This window comes from Hipposideros armiger, unplaced genomic scaffold (genome assembly GCF_001890085.2).
Source record: "Hipposideros armiger isolate ML-2016 unplaced genomic scaffold, ASM189008v1 scaffold_306, whole genome shotgun sequence".
Classification (NCBI taxonomy): domain Eukaryota; kingdom Metazoa; phylum Chordata; class Mammalia; order Chiroptera; family Hipposideridae; genus Hipposideros; species Hipposideros armiger.
The window spans coordinates 201,034-216,952 of record NW_017731656.1 but is presented as its reverse complement, the minus strand read 5'-3'; the positions used below and the strand labels follow the sequence as shown (position 1 = coordinate 216,952).

Here is a 15,919-nt window from a genome sequence, read left to right as displayed (position 1 = left end):
GTGTGTGTGTGTGTGTGTGTGTGTGTGTGTGTGTGTGTGTGTGTGTTCTGTGCAGTTTTATCACATTTGTAGATTGGTGTGAGCACCACATCCAGATATAGACCAAGTTCATCATAAGAATCTTTCATGGTACCTTTTTACTCTCCTTGCCCATCTCTAAGCCCTGGCAACCCCTTCATCTGTTCTCCATCTCTATGATTATGTCATTTAAAAAATCGTATTACATGTCATTTTAAATAGATGCTTAATAAATATTCTTTTCTATAGATGTCATTTATTTAAAAAAGCAAGTTTTCTGGACATTCAAGGTTTTCAGTTTTTTTCACTTTTATAAGCTAGTGTTATGATGAACATGTGCTTAAGTCTTTTGTACATATTTAATTATTTCCTTAGGATAAATACCTAGAACTGTAATTGTGGCCTTGAAATTTTAGAGGGTGGTTCAGTAACACTTCTTATTTGTATTGATGAAGTGCCTTAAGGAAAGTTTCCCAGTCTGTAATCTAACCAGCAGATGAGAATGCTTGTTTCCCCATTTTCCTTCCACATTAGCTATGAATGTCTTATTCTTATTACTGTTGATTTGATAGCCAAAATAGATATTTCCTTGTTTGAATTGGCATTTTCAGACCATAAGTGAGATTGACTATTTAACTAAAGGTATATTGGTCACTTATGTTTCTTTTGTAAATTGCTTTTACCCATGTTTCTATTGCACCATTCTTTTTTTTCTTATCAATATATAATAATTCTTTATATACTAAAGACCAAATCTTTGTCATATGTATTTTTTTATAAGATTTTTATTGGGGAATTGGGGGAGGGGAACAGTGTTAGGGAATTGGGGAAGGGGACCATTCTTCGTTGTGGAGGGCACCAGTCGCCATCTGGCTTCCCATTGGCAGCTCGTGGCCTCTAAGCTCAAGGTGCTGTGTTCAATCTTAGTTGCGGGTGGGCGAAGCCATCCCATGCGAGAGTCGAACCAGCAGCCTTGTTGTTAAGAGCGCATGCTCTATCCACTGAGCCATCCGGGCAGCAGCTCAGCTCAAGGTGCCGAGTTCAGTCTTAGTTGCGGGGGGCATAGCCCACCATTGAACAAGTAATCTTGTTGCTATACCAGCTGAGCCATCCTGCCACCTGTTGGCAGCTCAGTGGCAGCTCAGCTTGGGTGCAGCATCACTGGCCCATGTGGGAATCAAACCGGCAGCCCTGTTGCTCAGAGCTGGCACTCTTAAGCCAACTCTTAACCAACTGAGCCACTTGGCCGGCCCTGTCATATGTATTTTCTAAGTTTGCCTTATATTTTTATGATGGTTTCTTGTGTGTGAAAATTTACTATTTTTATGTAGTCAAATCTATCTTTTTTTATTTTATGATTACTGCCTTTAGAGATTTGCATAGAAAGTCTTCCCCTCCAAGATTAAATAAATATTAATGCTTAGTTTCTTTTTCAATATTTAAATTTTAATTTATCTGAAATTTACTTTGTTGTAGAGTATTTGGATTTTTTCCTGCCTAGGTCATTAGCCAGCTATTCTAACTCCATGGATCTAAAATCTACTTTTACTCCACTGATTGAAATGCTTCCTTTATTTTTTTATAATATGATCAGTTTTTGGACTTTCAGCCAATGATCTGAGTGTTTCTTTCAGTGTAGTCTCTTTTAAAGTGGGAACTATAAAGTGGGAATAGACTGGGTCATCTGATCTGTAGAGAAATGATAATTTTTCATGTTTGAAATCTCAAAAAACCAAAGGTAATTTTTGAATATATAAATTATAGCATCTGAAAAACAGGAAACTAAAAATAAAAGGAAAGTAGAGAGAATATTTGCAACTCATAACAAAGGATTAATTATATATAAGGAGTACCTTTAGATTCTATATGAAAAATATCAGTATCTCTATAGATAAATGGGCAGAGAATATAACAGACAAAAGAAGATACAAATAATCCACAAACTGTTGGGAAAAATATTTTTTTTATTAATGAAATGCAAAATAACCTAATTGAAAACATTAAATTAAAAGAGCAATAGCTAATTGTTGATGAAGTTGTATTCAGCTGATATGTTAATGATATTAGACATTGGGACAACACTGGCAAAGTAATATGGCAGTTTGTACTAAGAATTATAAATATGTTCATTCCCTTAGACTGCAGATCTGAGAATTTATTCTGAGAAAATCATTCAACACAGGTAAAAAGCTACAAGGATGACAACATCTATTTTAAAGCTGCTTGTCATAATAAAATTGAAAATAATATGAAAGTTGTATATTAAAGAGCCCTGATATTTCAAACGAGGCTGGCTGACCAGTGGAGTACACAGTTTTACAATGTGGCCCAGGATCTGGTCCAGAGCTTTCTTTTTTATTATAAAATATCATATGTACAAATGAAATTGTGTGTGTGTGTGTGTGTGTGTTTACTTATTGCAGTGAACAGTAATAAAGTGAATGGCATGTATGTATGACCCAGCTAAAGAAAAAGAACATTACCAGTACCTTAGAAGCTCCCTGTCAACTGTCAACTATCTCCTCTTCTTTTCCCATAGATGCAGTCAATATGGTAAATTGTATTGTTCCCTTGTTTTTCAAAGTGATTTTTATCATATGTATATATCTCTAAACAATATATTGTTAGTTTTCTCTTTTTCGACCCTTGTCTAACTTTTGGAATTCTACTCTACGTATTCTTTCTGTGACTTGCTTTCATTGATCAGGGTTGTGCTTGTGAGAGGCATATGTACAGTTGCATATAGCTGTAATTCCTCTCTGTGCACGTGCACATACTGCTATTGTATAATATTCTCGGTTTGCAAATATTAAACTTCAGTAGGTTATGCCTATTTGCCAATGTAATTATATTTATTTGCCTTTTGGTTTTCAACTTTTGAAGCCCCCGCCCCTCTCAAGAAATACATAATGTCATAAGCACACACATTCATGACAAAATATCGTTCTGTGCATACCATTCTGCAACTTTTTTAGTCAGTAATCTTCACCTTTTTGTTTATGCTAGTACAGGGGTCTGCAAACTGCGGCTCGCGAGCCACATGCTACTCTTTGGGTATGTTCCGTCTCAAAAGTTTGCCGACCCCTGGAAGAGCCAATTCTGTCCCTCACAACAATTTAAAAATTATTTGCGAGCCATAAATATATTTTTACAAATAGGGAAAATTTAAAGTAATATTATAAATGAAACTATAATAGTTTTATTTTCATTTTCAGTTATACTTCAGAGCCACATGTACGTACCCGAAGAGCCGCATGTGGCTCGCGAGCCACAGTTTGCTGCCTCCTGGCGGCTCTTCTGTCTCATAAGTTGGCTGACCCCTGTTCTAGTAAATTTTTATCTCATTTAGTACACAGACCATATCTAACTTTCCATAGTCTCCGACCCCAAAATACTCTTTACAGCTGGTAAGTACAGGCTTGTTTCCAATCCTGTAAGTCTGTTTTATTCTAACATAGTTTTTTTTTTAATGATGACTGAGATGATGATCATCGTTAATGATGGCCTAGTTGAAGAGACTGGGCCAGTGATCCTACAGAATGTTCTACCTTTTGGGTTTGACTGCTTTCTTCCTGATGTTATTATTATTTATCTTGTTCTTCTAGCCCGCGTTTTTCCTGTAGATTGGAAGTTCTGTCTAAAGGCTTGATGAATTCCAGGTTAATAGTTTTGGCTAGAATACATCTTTGGTGATGTGGGTGTCATGTTGGATTATAACAGAAGACACATAATATCAGGTTGATCCACCATGAGTGATGCTAAGATGCATCCTGGATTACGATGACAATCTGATGCTTCCATTGGATGGATATATTTTCACCCTTGTGTATTCAAAATAATGTTATTACTAATTTGCAACAAATATTCAGTTTGATACCAACTATTCACATAATTGTTTTAACATCAATAGGTTATCTTTGTGTAAAGTAAGTATTTTCATTAGGATGTCCAAAATGTTTTTTCTAGTTCTTTGATTCCTTCCACATTTAATAGCTTCCACTGAATGCCAGTTTCTTAATTTACAAAAGAGAACATACCTTTTCTAGCATTATTGGTATCTACCAGTTAGAGGACCCATTTCTGAGAATCAGGTCATTTGGGAAACAATTAATTGTAAGGTTGCTTGGGGAGGTGGACAAAGAGATTTAGATGTCCTGAAACAGCAGAGTTGAAGAGCACAGATTCTGGAGCCAGACTGGCTAGGATTAACTTTGCCATATACTGGTTACACGACTTTGGGAAAATTACTTAACCCCTCTCTTTCAGTGTCCCTATCTTCTGCCATATATATATATACACACACACACACACACACACACACACACACACACACACACGTGGACAGACACTGGAAAGTGAAGGAACAATGCAAAAAAAATGTCGGGTTGGGTTATGGATGATTAAAATATTTTCTTTAACATTGTATTTACAGTCTAAGAGAGGAAATCAAAAAAGTAACTGCCTTCCTGCTTTTTAGGTATTTTTAATGTGCATTTTAAAGTGCAAAAAAAATAAAATAAAAATAAAAAAAATAAAGTGCAAACACACTGGCAAGTGATTCATGAACCATTTCCATTGATTTTGATTTATCCTTCGTGATAGTGTTTAAGAAATTCTTATTGCAATAAAATTGTAATTTTTATTAGATAAAAGTTTATACTTCAACTGTTTTATTTTAATAAACTCAGTGAAATCACTGTTCAGCTTTTTAATAAACAGCATAAAATAATTACCTTCAATGTTTTCTCAAAGATATATATCTGATTTTTCTCTTAAATACATAATGAGGCTATGTTTAAAAGTTTGAAGTGTTTTTACCTTAAGGCAGCTGTTCTCAACCTGTGGGTCGCGACCCCTTTGGGGGTCGAATAACCCTTTAACAGGGGTTGCCGGGTACTCGTATGTGGGCATATCTGCATGTGGGCCTGGAGACGGATAGAGGAGCAGTGTCTCGGTTCCTAAGACCATCGAAAATATGTGTTTTCCGATGGTCTTAGGCGACCCCTGTGAAAGGTTGAGAACCGCTGCCTTAAGGAATGTTGTATAGTTAAAAAAAAAAGTCATAGTCCCTTTCAAATTTAGTTTATAAGGCTCATAAGTTTTTTTCTCTACTAAAAAAATGGGTTTTTATGATAGGATTTCATATAAGGGAGGAAGCTTATTTGTTGTGTGATTTTATAACATTCTTGAAATGAGCACACAGTCTCTCATCATTTATTTTAGTCTCATAGCTATACAGTGTAGGTCATTTTTCTTTTGTGGCACCTAAGTAAAATATGTTCAGAACAAAGAAATTTTATTTTTCTTATCACAAGTTAAATATTGGTATTAACTTTGAAGACAGCTGGGATATCCATTGCTGTGATAAGATTATTTTGGTCACTTATATTGATACAACAGAAATATTAGTGTTAAGAAAATTAAGTAAACGTAAATTATAGTGGAATCTGTTTATTTTATTTCCTGGCATGGTATCTAGGTCGTTGGAAAATACTTACATTACTTAATAACACTTTCATTAAGATAATTTGAGTTGATAGAGTTTTCTCAATTGAGGTAAAAAGCAGAATACTAAATCTCTGCTTTTCAAGGGATTTTTTATTTGGTAGGCCCAATCTTTCATTAACTCTTGAAATTGGTATTACATTTAATTTTTAAAACTTTTTATTATGGGAACATTTCACACATAAAAGTAGAGAGAATAAAATAACACCCCTAGATACCAGTCTCCCGGTTTCAACATTTACCAGTTTATGGCCTATCTCATTTTCTCTATACCCTCCAGCTTTGCCTCATTTTACCATCCAACCCCGGATTATTTTAAAGCACATCCCAGATATATCATTCCATCTGTATTTCAACATATAACTAAAAAATAAGGGCTCCCCTTTCTAAACGTAACTACAGTGCATTCATGCCCTTGTTTGCACTTCAGTTTTTCCTAGGGTAGTTATCCATTGTGTTTCTTTGCTCTTAGTGTTCCTTCTAGTTTACTTTACATTTTGGAAAGACTTGATTTAAAAAAATAATTTCTTCTTGAATCATTTCACCATTTTTTCAAATGTTCCTATTATCTAATCACCAAACTTTTGAGTTTTTCTAATTATGATTTATGTTGCTCTTTTAGAGCTTTTATCATTTTCTTAATTCTTTTTAGCTCATAGATTGTGGTTTTCATCTAATTTGCCAGCATGTCTTTATGGCATGCTTTCATTGTCTGTTGGGATATTTCATTCATTATTCTGTTTTGGTGTTTTCCCTTTTTACTGTACATTGAATGGGATTCAACCAAAATCCTTTTGTGTTGCACATTTTAAGTGAAATAAATTTTCCATATACTTTCAATAGGGAATGTGGATCAGGAAAGCTTTTCTAACTTCACTGCTTTAGATCTCTCGTGTGTGTTTTCACTAAGTAATAAAAAATACAGCCTGAGAGTTGCTGGCTGTATTAACCTTTCCCCAGTTTTGTGTGGACCTTCTCTTTCCTTTGCTCCTATGTTCCCCATTCTGACTTTGGATTAGTTACTCCTCAGTGCTGAGATTTATCTATTGTACAACAGAAGCAGGGTTTGGTTTGTCAGTTAAGTTCATAGGGCCCAATTCCACCCCTCAGTCCCCTACCACTGTAGCAATCCCTGGGGTTCCTTTGCACTCATCCACCCACAGACTAGAGCCTTTTAAGTCGCCCAGTTTCTGTTCCTGTTTTCAGAATGCCCTGCCAAGCTTACAGTGAAGGCCTGATAGCAATTTTGTATCTCTAAGGGCTGTCATAAGTTTCTTTGTCTTCTCTTCATTTCCTCTAGCACACTTTCTGATACCATGTGGATCTCACAAACTATTGGTGGCTTAAAATGACCTGTTTGTATTTTGGAGTTCATCGTGATATTTTGTCACGTAGCTTTGTTGTAGATGTTGTCCCTGGGTACTTGGTGTTTTGGTATTCTGGGGTCCTGTGGGGAGATTCAGTAACTTTGCTGCTAAAGCCGTTTGCCTAGAACACTTGATTTAAAAAGTTTTTTTCACATTTCTTAGCTATTGTTTCTTTTTTAGTTTTTTAGCTGAGCCATCCTGCCACCTGTTGGCAGCTCAGTGAGTTTTTTTCACATTTCTATACTATTCTTATTGAAATGTAATTGACATACAGTATTCTGTTAGTTTCAGGTGTACATCATAGTGTTTCAATATTTATACACATTATGAAATGATCCCCATGATGAGTCTAGTTACCATCTATCACCATCCAAAGTTATTACAGAATTGGCTATATTCCTTATGCTGTACATTGCATCCCCATGACTTATAATATTTATTTTATAACTGGAAGTTTGTACCTCTTAATCCCCTTCACCTGTTTCACTTGTTCCCCAACCGCTCTCCTGTATGGTAATCATTAGTTGTTTCTTGTATCTATTAGTCTGTTTTTGGTTTGTTCATTTGTCTTTTTTATTCCACATATCAGTGAAATCATATGGTTATTTGTTTTCCTCTGACTTATTTTACTTAGCATAATACCCTCTATATCTATCCATGATTTTGCAAATGCCAAGATTTCATTCTTTTTTATGGCTGAGTAATATTCCAGTGTGTGTGTGTGTGTGTGTGTGTGTGTGTTTATGTGTATATATATATCTCAGGGTGCAAAAAAATGTATATACATTTAAGCAAACACTTTGGTCACTGTTGTTCAAGCGGTAGTTCGCGTAATCAGAAGTGTCTGGACGCTGATGGTAACCACTTTGAGCACCTCTTGTAATTGCAGAATTCAAACGTGACTTGTATTCATCTTTTGTTATTGGTCTATATTAATACAGTTTTTTCCTTTCTTGAAGTGTGTATGCATTTTTTTGGCACTGTGTGTACGTGTGTGTGTGTGTGTGTGTGTGTGTGTATGTGTATATATCTTGCCACATCTTTATTATCCATTCGTCTATCAATAGACACTTCGGTTGCTTCCATATCTTGCCTATTGTAAATAATGCTGCAGTGAACATGGGGGTGCATATATCTCTTCGAATTAGTGTTTTTGTTTTCTTTGTATAAATACCCAAAAGTAGAATTGCTGAATCATATGATAGTTCTATTTTTAATATTTGAGGCACCGCCATACTGTTTTCCATAGTTACTATACTAGTTTACATTCCCACCAACAGTGTGAGAGGGTTCCCTTTTCTCTACATTTTCACCAATACATGCTATTTTTTTGGCTTTTTGAGAATAGCCATTCTGACATTTGTGAAGTGATATCTCATTATGGTGTTGATTTGCATTTCCTTGATGACTAGGGACATTCAGCATCTTTTCATGTGCCTGTTCACCATCTGTATGTCTTCTTTGGAAAAAATGCCTAAGTCCTCTGTCCATTTTTTAATTGGGTTGCTTGTTTCTTAAATTAAGTTGTGCAAGTTCTTTATAGATTTTGGATATTAACCTCTTATTGGATGTATAATTTGCAAATGTCTTCTCTCATTCAGTAGGTTGCCTTTTCATTTTGTTGATGGTTTGTTTCACTGTGCAAAAACTTTTTATTTTAATGTAGTCCAATTTGTTTATTTTTGCTTTTTTTACCTTGCCTGAGGAGTCTGGCCCAAAAAAATGTCTAAGGCCACTCTTCATGAAGGTGGTGCCGAGAGCAAAGAAGGAAACCCCTGCCCCTCCCAAAGCTGAAGCCAAAGCAGAGGCTTTGAAGGCAAAGAAAGTAGTGCTGAAATGTGTCCACAGCTACAAAAAAAAAAGATTTGCACATCATCCACCTTCCAAAAGCCCAGAACACTGCGGCTCCGAAGACAGCCCAAATATCCTGGGAAGAGCGTCCCCAGGAGAAACAAGCTTGAACACTATGCCATCATCAAGTTCCCCCTGACTACCGAGTCAGCCATGAAGAAGATAGAAAACAACACTACACCTGTATTCATTGTGGATGTCAAGGCCAACAAGCACCAGGTCAGACAGGCTGTGAAGAAGCTTTACGACGTTGACATAGCCAAGGCCAACATCCTGATCAGGCCTGATGGAGAGAAGAAGGCATATGTTCATCTGGCTCCTGCGTATGATGCTTTGGATGTTGCGAACAAAATTGGGATTATCTAAACTGAGTCCAGCTGACTAGTTCTAAACATAAAAGTTTTTCACTGTAAAAAGAATGTCAAAGAGCTTACTGCTTATGTTTTCTACTAGGAGTTTTATGGTTTCAGGTCTTACATTCAAGTCTTTAATCTATTTTGAGATTATTTATGTATATGGTATAAGATAGTGGTCAGTTTCATTTTGCATGTAGTTCTCCTATTTTAGCAACACCGTTTATTGAGGAGACTGTCTTTCCCCCACTGTATATCTTTGCCTTTTTTGTCATACATTAGTTGACCATATTTGCGTGGGTTTGTGTTCTCTCTATTCTATTGCACTGATTGATATGTGTGTCTGTTTTTGTGCTACTACCATGCTGTTTTGGTTACTGTAGCTTTGTAGTATAGTTTTAAATCAAGGAGTGCGATACCTACAGCTTTGTTCTTCCTCATGATTGTTTTGGCTATTCGAGGTCTTTTGCGGTTCCACACAAATTTTAGGATTCTTTGATCTAGTTCTGTGAAAAATTCCATTGATGTTTGATGGGAATTGCGTTGAATCTGTAGGTTGCTTTGGGTAGTATGGAAATTTAAATGATATTAATTTTTCCAGTCCATGAGCTCAGTCAGTATATCTTTCCATTTATTTGTGTTTTCTTCAATTTTTTTCATCAGTGTCTTACAGTATTTCAAGTACAGGTCTTTTACCTTCTTGATTTAATTTATTCATACGTATTTTATTCTCTTTGATGCAATTGTAAATGGGGTTTTCTTAATTTCATTTTCTGTTAGTATGTTATTAATGTATACAAACACAACCAATATCTGTATTTTGATTCTGTATTGTGACTTTACTGAATTCATTTATTAGGTCTAATAGTTGAATAGTTTTTTGGTGGAGTCCTTAGGGTTTCCTGCATATACTAACATATCATCTGTGAATAGTGATAGTTTTACTTCTTACTTTCTAATTTGGATGCCTTTATTTATTTTTCTTGCCTAATTGCTGTGGCTTGGGCTTTCAATACTATGTTGAATAAAAGTGGCAAGAGTGGGCATACGTGTTTTGTTCCTGATCTTAGAGGAAAAGCTTTCAGCTATTCACCATTGAGTATGGTGTTCGCTGTGGGTTTGTCATATACAGACTTTATTATGTTGAGGTGCGTTCCTTCTATACCCACTTTGTTGAGAGTTTTCATCATAATGGATGTTGAATTTTGTCAAATGCTTTTTCTGCAACTATTGAGATGATCATATGATTTTTATCCTTGATATTCTTAATGTAGTGTATCACCTTTATTTGCAGATGTATAACCGTCTTTGCATCCCTGCAATAAATCCCACATGATCATGGTGTTTGAATCTTTTAATGTATTTGTTACATTCGATTTGCTGATATTTTCTGTTCTGTTGAGCTTTTTTTGTTTGTTCGTTTGTTTGTTTTTGCATATATATTTATCAGGGATAGAGGCCTGGAATATTTTTTTTGTAGTGTTGTCTTTCTCTGGTTTGGTATTAGGTTATGCTAATTTCATAAAATGAGTTTGGAAGCATTCCTTGCTCTTTATTTTTTTTTTTTAATAATTTGAGAAGGATAGGTATTAACTTTTCTCTAAATGTTTGTTAGTATTCACCTGTGAAGCCATCTGTTCCTGGACTTTTATATTTGGGGAGTTTTAAAATTAATGATTTAATTTTGTTGTAATTGGCCTATTCAGATTTTCTATTTCTTTATGATTCTCTTTTGGAAGATTGTTTTAGGAATCTCTATTCTAGGTTTTCTGCCTTGTTGGCATATAACTTTAGTGTTCTCTTATGATCTTTTGTATTTCTCTGGTGTCAGTTGTAGCTTCTGCTTTATTTTCTTTTGACTATTTATTTGGGCTTTTTTTCTTGATCAGTCTGGCTAAAGTTTTATTAATTTTGTTTATCTTTTCAAAGAACTAGGTTTTAGTTTCATTGATTTTTTTTGTTTGTTTCTATTTCATTTATTTCTGCTGTAATCTTTATTTCCTTTTCTACCAACTTTTGGCTTTGTTAGTTCTTTTTTTTGTTTGTTTCTTATACATGTAAAGATTGTTTATTTGGGCTTTTTGTTGTTTCTTGAGGTAGTCCTGTATCTCTGTGAACTTCCTACTTATAACTGCTGTTGCAGAGTGTCATAGATTTTAGAAAGTTGTGTTTCCATATTTGATTGTCTCAAGGTATTTTTTTTAATTTTCTCTTTGATTTCTTCATTGACCCTTTGGTTGTTTGGTAGCATGCTATTCAATCTCCCTGTGTTTGTGTTTGTTTTGTTTTTTTTAGTTTTCTTCTTTTAATTGAAATTTCTAATTTCATAACCATTGTGGTTGGAAAGGAGGCCTGATATCATTTTAGTCTTGAATTTTTTGAGACGTGATTTGTAGCCTAACATGTGATTTGTCCTGGAGAATTTTCCAGGTGTACTTGAAAAGAATGTATATTCTGCAGTTTTTGGATGAAATGTTCTTTAAATATCTATAATAACCTCTGCTGTAATGTATTAAGAACAGTGTTTCCTCATTGATTGCCTTTCTGAATGATCTATCTACTGATGTAAGTGGGATATTAAAGTCTATTATTTTATTACTGTCAATTTCCCCCTTTATGTCTGTTAATATTTTCTTTATATATTTAGGTGCTCCTGTGTTGGATATGTAAATATTTATATCCTCTTATCGTATTGACTCCTTTATCATTATGAAATGCCCTGTTTTGGTCTTTTTCTTTTATTCTTTGTTTTAAAGGCTGTTTTGTCTGATGTAAGTATTGCTGCTCCAGCTTTCTTTTCATTTCCATTTGCATGGAATATCCTTTTCCATCCCTTGACTTTCACGCTGTGTGTATCCTTGTTTCTAAGTGAGTCCCTTGTAGGCAGCATATATGAGGTGTGATCAAATAATACCGTGAATGTTTAAGTAAAACAATTATTACAGTAAAAACACATAGCCATTAATCCCCCTCATAATGCTCCTTCTTGCTTCAAACACACTGATTCCATCGTTCTTACCACTTTCTGAAGCAGTTATGGAAGCGCTCTTTCATGAATGTCTTTAGTTACGCTGTCGTGACTGCCTCGATGTCCTGAATCGATTCAAACATTTACCTTTCATGGTAATTTTTACTTTGGGGAAGAGCCAGAAGTTCCATGGTGCCAGATCCGGTGAATAAGGTGGGTGAGGACACACCATAATGTTTTTATTTGACAGAAATTTCCATACCAGAAGTGATCTGTGACACGGGGCTTTTCCATTGTGACAAAAAAAATACAGTGAATGCTGCCTGCCAAGTGCAATCCAACAGGAAGGCAGGGATCTTTAATACGGGAAGTGGTGCATCGAACCTTAGTAACAGTGTGTGACAAGTTTCAATTTGTTTGGTGCAGTCAGTCAGGTGTGAGCTATGGTTGATAGAAGGTGTGTTTTAAAGTATGCCATAAATCAGGGGCCAGCCGAGTGGTTCAGTTGAAGAGCTCGCTCAAGAGTTTGAGCTCTGAGCAACAGCGGTTCGAGTCCAGCCTGAGCTGAGCAGCCGCTGAGCTGCCAACAGGTAGCAGGATGGCTCAGCTAAAACTAAAAAAAAAAAAGAAAAAAAAAGGAGTTAAAGCATGCCATAAATCATGGATCACTAGCAACGTATTAACATGAAATGGACAAATGTTTCATCCTCCATCATGACAATGCTCCATGTCACACATCGCTTCTGGTATGGCAATTTCTGTCAAATAAAAAACTTACGGTGTTTCCTTGTCCACCTTATTCACTGAATCTGGCACCGTGTGACTTCTGGCTCTTCCCCAAAGTCAAAATGATTCAGGGCATCAAGGCAGCCACAACAGCGTAACTAAAGACACTCTTGAAAGAGGACTTCCAGAACTGCTTCAGGAAGTGGCAAGAATGATGGGATAAGTGTGTTTGAAGCAAGGGGGAGTATTTTGAAGGGGATTAATGGCAATTTGTCTTTTACTGTAGTAGTTTTCTTTTTATTTAAACATTCACCATATCTTTTTTTTAAGATTTTTATTGGGGAATTGGGGGAGGGGAACAGTGTTGGGTAATTGGGGGAGGGGAACAGTCAAGTTGTTGTCCCTGAATCCCAGTTGTGGAGGGCACAGCAAGCTCAGCTCTAAGTTCAGTTGCGCGCTGCTCAGCTCAAGGTGCTGTGTTCAATTAGTGGGGGTGGGCATAGCCACCATCCCATGTGGGATTCGAACCAGCAGCCTAACCAGTAGCCTTGTTGTTAAGAGCCCAAGCTCTATCCCCGGAGCCACCTGGGCAGCAGCTCAGCTCAAGGTGCCGAGTTCAGTCTTAGTTGTAGTTGGGCTTAGCCCATCATCTGGAACAGGCAGCCTTGTTAGGAGCACACGCTCCCACCAGTTGAGACATCCTGCCACCTGTTGGCAACTCAACGGCAGCTCAGCTCAGGCGCAGCTCACTGGCCCATGTGGGAATTGAACCGGCAACTGTGTTGCTCAGAGCTTGCACTTGTAAGCAAGCTCTTAACCAACTGAGCCACTCAGCCGGTCCCAAACATTTACCATATATTTTGATCACACCTTGTATATGGGTCTTTTTTTATCCATTCTGCTACCCTAAGTCTTTTGATTGGTGCATTTAGTCCATTTACATTGAAAGTAATTATCGATAGGTGTGTACTTATTGCCATTTTGTTAATTGTTTTTCTTTTGTAGTTCTTCTGTTACATTTTTCTTCTCTTGATCTTGTCCCTTGTGGTTTCATGGTGTTCTTGAGTGATATGTTTGGGTTTTTTCTCTTTATTTTTTGAATATCTATTGTAGGATTTTGTTTTATGGTTACAGTGAGGTACATGGGTGTGTGTGTGTGTGTGTGTGTGTGTGTGTGTATGTGGAATTCACTGAATTAAAATAATTTTCAGTTAAAAATATTTTTATTTGTATGTTGGTAGTCTCCTAGGCTACTTCATTGGCATTTTTTTTCTTTTGAAGGTAACCACTGAAGTGTAAATATAAGATTTAAACTTTTAATTTAGAATTTAATAGGAATGAACAAAACTATTTGAACTTGGATTGAAATTCGTTCAACTCTACCTAATTTTCTGACCTCTTTTTTTTTTCCAGTGGCTGTGATGTAAGTTTATAGTTTTATCTTTGTATTGTTCATTCTAGTTAGTTCTGTACCTAATATTTATGGTTTGTTTACAGTGGTGCAGAAGGTCTGTACATAGGGTTGTTTAAGTAGTGATGGGTGTGGCTCTCTAAGAGGTTGTTGTACTTACACGTTTTTCTTTGTCAATGTTTCTATTTTTTTCCCTAAAGAAAGAAGTTATTCTTTATTAAAAAAAAAACAGTCACAGTAAATTTTCTACTTCTATGTAATTTTCTTTCCATTCTGGTCTTCACGAGTTATAAATAACACATGAAATGACTTTCAAGGTAGAAAGCAGGAATCCATTTTGAAATGTTCTATAAAATAAAGAGTGATTTATGGTTTCATATGATTTGGGCTGAAAACACTTGGGCTTTGCCAGGTCATAAAAGTCCTGTCAGGGGAATCTATTATTTATTGTTTGTTCGATATGCTGGGAGTGGTGTAAGTACTTTATTTTATGTTTATCTTATGTAAGTATAATGTTAAGAAAAATTAATTCCAGATACTAATACAATTTTTAAAATAGATTATAGAGAACTAACCTATATTATAGTTGTAAATGATGATGTTTAACACTAAGAAATTGGATTAAAAGGGGATTTTGAAAAATGAATGAATAGTGGTTTCATTCCTACAAAATGTTTTAGATAATGTTTTTGAAAATATTAACTTCATAACTTTTTGGCTCCTGTTTTCAGCCTAGTTCCTTTATTTGACAATATAACATCTCTTTTATCTAAACAGGTTTTAGAAAATTGCAGAAAGCTGGGACTATACGTTTGTTAATATGATCATATAACATTTTGTAAGCTTCTATTTTTCTAGCTGCCAAGTTTATAACAGAACCTCAACTGAGAAAGGCAGTATGTAACAATCCTCACTTTCCCTCATTACAAACTATTATGAAATGCTAACTTAATACTATTGACTTGTGTTTGATAATAATGATTTGCCAGTAAATGTTGTTGGTCTTGCATCAGAATTACATTTTTTCCTATAATCCTTTGGCAGAGTTCTTTGATACAGCGTCACTACTGAATTTAATAATATTAATGTGAAATGTGTAAATGATATTAAATGTTTGATGGACTTCTATAGTGTACATATAGAAAAGGCCTAATAATGTACATATGGAAAAGGCTATTGGACTTCGTTTTTTTTTTTTAAAGATTTTTTATTGGTGAATTGGGAACAGTGCTGGGGAATTAGGGAAAGGGGAACAGACAAGTTGCTGTCGTCCTGTTCTTCAGTCTAGTTGTGGAGGACGCCGCTTCACTGGCCCAAGTTGGCACCATCACTGCGCTCTTCCGGGTGAGGCAGATCAGTCGCCAGCCTCTGGATGGCCGCTCATGCTGGCTGCTGGTCACACACGGTAGCCCATGGCAACCCACTGCCACAGGGGCTGCAGCCCACGCCGTCACCGGCGACTCACAGCAGACCAGCTCCAGGTTGAGCTGTTGTTCAGCATCTTAGCTGTAGAGGGCAGCATCACTGGCCCGCATATGTGGGATCCGAACCGGGGCCCTCTGGCGTCCCAAGCCAGTTCTTAATCATCGCGACACTCGGCCGGCCCCTGGACTTCTTTTTTAAAAAAACTATGTTGTTAGATCTTTGAAGATAACTTAAGTAAATAGTGAACAAGTGATAGGTTTTTCCCCCCCCTTTGAATATCTAATTTTATTGGAAT

The 15,919-nt window shown here is 36.1% G+C and overlaps 1 protein-coding gene and 1 pseudogene across 3 annotated transcripts in view; both read left to right on the top strand.

The window, feature by feature from the left end:
* The window catches only part of CHM (CHM Rab escort protein), a 184,470-nt gene that overhangs the window by 15,361 nt on the left and 153,190 nt on the right, over nt 1–15,919 (top strand). The gene's annotated exons all lie outside the window — the stretch shown is intronic.
* On the top strand, nt 8,632–9,107 carry LOC109391937 (60S ribosomal protein L23a pseudogene; annotated as a pseudogene).